The sequence below is a fragment of the Bos taurus genome, chromosome 9 (genome assembly GCF_002263795.3).
Source record: "Bos taurus isolate L1 Dominette 01449 registration number 42190680 breed Hereford chromosome 9, ARS-UCD2.0, whole genome shotgun sequence".
Lineage (NCBI taxonomy): Eukaryota > Metazoa > Chordata > Mammalia > Artiodactyla > Bovidae > Bos > Bos taurus.
Genome location: NC_037336.1, coordinates 85,543,282 through 85,548,289, shown reverse-complemented (window position 1 = coordinate 85,548,289; position 5,008 = coordinate 85,543,282). Strand labels below are relative to the sequence as shown.

Here is a 5,008-nt window from a genome sequence, read left to right as displayed (position 1 = left end):
CTCTCAGTGGGACTCCTGGGAATTCTCTGGTGGTCCAGCGATTAGGACTCTGTGCTTCCCCTGCAGGAGGCATGGGTTCCATCCCTGGTCAGGGAACTAAGTGCAGTGAGGCCAAAAAAATAAATAAATAAAAGGTGAGGAGGGACTCCTTGTTTGACCTACACAACAGAGGAACTGTTTCTTCAATTCTTCCAACAACCGCACATATCTGAACCATTCTAGATGCTTAGAAGGGAAGTTAATTCACCACACATAGTAGGTGCCTTTAGACATTAGAGCTTCATTCTCTCCAGGAATTCAGGCTGAGAAAGGTTGAATCTTTACCCAATTTTTGTCTTTTTCCTACTTCTTATTTTCCTTGTAGGAATTCCCTCCCTTCTCATATTTAGTAAGTTCTAGGTATGCACTGGCTTCCCTGGTGGCTCAGAGGTTAAAGCGTCTGCCTCCAATGCAGGAGACCCAGGTTCAATCTCTGGGTTGGGAAGATCCCCTGGAGAAGGAAATGGTAACCCATTCCAGTATTCTTGCCTGGAGAATCCCATGGACGGAGAAGCCTGGTAGGCTACAGTCCACAGGGTTGCAAAAAGTCGGACATGACTGAGCAACTTCACCTTCACCTTCAGGCGTGAACAGGTGTGCATGCGTGCTTAGTCTTGTCTGACTCTTTTTATCTCCATGGACTGGAGCCTGCCAGGCTCCTCTGTCCATGGAATTTTCCAGGCAAGAAGACCAGAGTGGGTTGCCATTTCCTACTCCAGTAGTAAGCATATCCTGATTTAAATTCCTGCCTTTAGCTTTGCCATTTCTAATCTCTCCTCCCACTCTGCACCAAGTCACTTCTTTTTTTTTTTTAATTTTATTTTATTTTTAAACTTTACATAATTGTATTAGTTTTGCCAAATATCAAAATGAATCCATCACAGGTATACATGTGCTCCCTATCCTGAACCCTCCTCCTTCCTCCCTCCCCATACCATCCCTCTGGGTCGTCCCAGTGCACTAGCCCCAAGCATCCAGTATCGTGCATCGAACCTGGACTGGCATCTCGTTTCATACATGATATTTTACATGTTTCAATGCCATTCTCCCAAATCTTCCCACCCTCTCCCTCTCCCACAGAGTCCATAAGACTGTTCCATACATCAGTGTCTCTTTTGCTGTCTCGTACACAGGGTTATTGTTATCACCTTTCTAAATTCCATATATATGCGTTAGTATACTGTATTGGTGTTTTTCCTTCTGGCTTACTTCACTCTGTATAATAGGCTCCAGTTTCATCCACCTCATTAGAACTGATTCAAATGAATTCTTTTTAATGGCTGAGTAATACTCCATTGTGTATATGTACCACAGCTTTCTTATCCATTCATCTGCTGATGGACATCTAGGTTGCTTCCATGTCCTGGCTATTATAAACAGTGCTGCGATGAACATTGGGGTACATGTGTCTCTTTCCCTTCTGGTTTCCTCAGTGTGTATGCCCAGCAGTGGGATTGCTGGGTCATAAGGCAGTTCTATTTCCAGTTTTTTAAGCAATCTCCACACTGTTCTCCATAGTGGCTGTACTAGTTTGCATTCCCACCAACAGTGTAAGAGGGTTCCCTTTTCTCCACACCCTCTCCAACATTTATTGCTTGTAGACTTTTGGATCGCAGCCATTCTGACTGGTGTGAAATGGTACCTCATAGTGGTCTTGATTTGCATTTCTCTGATAATGAGTGATGTTGAGCATCTTTTCATGTGTTTGTTAGCCATCTGTATGTCTTCTTTGGAGAAATGTCTATTTAGTTCTTTGGCCCATTTTTTGATTGGGTCATTTATTTTTCTGGAGTTGGGCTGTAGGAGTTGTATATTTTTGAGATTAGTTATTTGTCAGTTGTTTCATTTGCTATTATTTTCTCCCATTCTGAAGGCTGTCTTTTCACCTTGCTGATAGTTTCCTTTGATGTGCAGAAGCTTTTAAGGTTAATTAGGTCCCATTTGTTTATTTTTGCTTTTATTTCCAATATTCTGGGAGGTGGGTCATAGAGGATCCTGCTGTGACGTATGTCAGAGAGTGTTTTGCCTATGTTCTCCTCTAGGAGTTTTATAGTTTCTGGTCTTATGTTTAGATCTTTAATCCATTTTGAGTTTATTTTTGTGTATGGTGTTAGAAAGTGTCCTAGTTTCATTCTTTTACAAGTGGTTGACCAGTTTTCCCAGCACCATTTGTTAAAGAGATTGTCTTTAATCCATTGTATATTCTTGCCTCCTTTGTCAAAGATAAGGTGTCCATATGTGCGTGGATTTATCTCTGGGCTTTCTATTTTGTTCCATTGATCTATATTTCTGTCTTTGTGCCAGTACCATACTGTCTTGATAACTGTGGCTTTGTAGTAGAGCCTGAAGTCAGGTAGGTTGATTCCTCCAGGTCCATTCTTCTTTCTCAAGATCGCTTTGGCTATTCGAGGTTTTTTGTATTTCCATACAAATTGTGAAATTATTTGTTCTAGCTCTGTGAAGAATACTGTTGGTAGCTTGATAGGGATTGCATTGAATCTATAAATTGCTTTGGGTAGTATACTCATTTTCACTATATTGATTCTTCCAATCCATGAACATGGTATATTTCTCCATCTATTAGTGTCCTCTTTGATTTCTTTCACCAGTGTTTTATAGTTTTCTATATATAGGTCTTTAGTTTCTTTAGGTAGATATATTCCTAAGTATTTTATTCTTTCCGTTGCAATGGTGAATGGAATTGTTTCCTTAATTTCTCTTTCTGTTTTCTCATTATTAGTGTATAGGAATGCAAGGGATTTCTGTGTGTTGATTTTATATCCTGCAACTTTACTATAGTCATTGATTAGTTCTAGTAATTTTCTGGTGGAGTCTTTAGGGTTTTCAATGTAGAGGATCATGTCATCTGCAAAGAGTGAGAGTTTTACTTCTTCTTTTCCCATTTGGATTCCTTTTATTTCTTTTTCTGCTCTGATTGCTGTGGCCAAAACTTCCAAAACTATGTTGAATAGTAATGGTGAAAGTGGGCACCCTTGTCTTGTTCCTGACTTTAGAGGAAATGCTTTCAATTTTTCACCATTGAGGATAATGTTTGCTGTGGGTTTGTCATATATAGCTTTTATTATGTTGAGGTATGTTCCTTCTATTCCTGCTTTTTGGAGAGTTTTTATCATAAATGGATGTTGAATTTTGTCAAAGGCTTTCTCTGCATCTATTGAGATAATCATAAGGTTTTTATTTTTCAATTTGTTAATGTGGTATATTACATTGATTGATTTGCGGATATTGAAGAATCCTTGCATCCCTGGGATAAAGCCCACTTGGTCATGGTGTATGATCTTTTTAATGTGTTGTTGGATTCTGATTGTTAGAATTTTGTTAAGGATTTTTGCATCTATGTTCATCAGTGATATTGGCCTGTAGTTTTCTTTTTTTGTGGCATCTTTGTCAGGTTTTGGTATTAGGGTGATGGTGGCCTCATAGAATGAGTTTGGAAGTTTACCTTCCTCTGCAATTTTCTGGAAGAGTTTGAGCAGGATAGGTGTTAGCTCTTCTCTAAATTTTTGGTAGAATTCAGCTGTGAAGCCATCTGGACCTGGGCTTTTGTTTGCTGGAAGATTTTTGATTACAGTTTCAATTTCTGTGCTTGTGATGGGTCTGTTAAGATTTTCTATTTCTTCCTGGTCGAGTTTTGGAAAGTTGTACTTTTCTAAGAATTTGTCCATTTCTTCCACGTTGTCCATTTTATTGGCATATAATTGTTGATAGTAGTCTCTTATGATCCTTTGTATTTCTGTGTTGTCTGTTGTGATCTCTCCATTTTCATTTCTAATTTTATTGATTTGATTTTTCTCCCTTTGTTTCTTGATGAGTCTGGCTAATGGTTTGTCAATTTTATTTATCCTTTCAAAGAACCAGCTTTTGGTTTTGTTGATTTTTGCTATGGTCTCTTTTGTTTCTTTTGCATTTATTTCTGCTCTAATTTTTAAGATTTCTTTCCTTCTACTAACCCTGGGGTTCTTCATTTCTTCCTTTTCTAGTTGCCAAATCACTTCTAAGCAGCAAATCTTACCACACTATTCTTCTCAAACCCTTCAATGCCTCCACATTTCCTAACCCCACTTCCCCAAACCAGGCCATAGTCAATACCAACTCTCTCCAGGTAAAATTAGATTTCTCCTATGGCTTCTACTTATATTCTTTGCAGCCAAAGATGGAGAAGCTCTATACAGTCAGCAAAACAAGACCGGGAGCTGACTGGCTCAGATCATAAACTCATTATTGCAAAATCTAGACTTAAATTGAAAAAAGTAGGGAAAACCACTAGACCATTCAGATATGACCTAAGTCAAATCACTTATGTTTATACAGTGAAAGTGACAAATAGATTCAAGGAATTAGATCTGATAGGCAGAGTGCCTGAAGAACTATGGATGGAGGTTCATTAACATTGTACAGGAGGGGGTGATCAAAACCATCCCCAAGAAAAAGAAATGCAAAAAGGCAAAATGGTTGTCTGAGGAGGCCTTATAAATAGCTGAGAAATAAGAGAAGCAAAAGGCAAAGGAGAAAATGAAAGATATATCCATCTGAATGCAGAGTTCCAAAGAGCATTAAGGAGAGATAAGAAAGCCTTCTTAAGTGATTAATGCAAAGAAATAGAGGAAAACAATAGAAGGGGAAAGACTAGAGAGCTTTTCAAGAAAATTAGAGATACCAAGGGAACATTTCAAGAAAAGTTGGGCACAATAAAGGACAGAAATGGTTTGGACTTAACAGAAGCAGAAGATATTAAGAAGATGTGGCAAGAATATACAGACGAACTATACAAAAAAGATCTTCATGACCCAGATAACCATAATAGTGTGATCACTCACCTAGAGCCAGACATTCTGGAGTGTGATGTCAAGTGTGGGCCCTAGGAATCATCACTAGGAACAAAGCAAGTGGAGGTGATGGAATTTCAGCTGAGCTATTTCAAATCCTAAAAGATGATGCTGTGAAAGTG

General features: G+C 38.7%; 1 non-coding gene across 1 annotated transcript; it reads left to right on the top strand.

Annotated features, from left to right (window-relative positions):
• The first annotated feature begins 412 nt into the window (after positions 1-412).
• On the top strand, positions 413-484 carry TRNAW-CCA (transfer RNA tryptophan (anticodon CCA)). The gene has a single exon. It is a non-coding gene; the product is annotated as a tRNA-Trp (tRNA).
• The last annotated feature ends 4,524 nt before the right edge of the window (positions 485-5,008 follow it).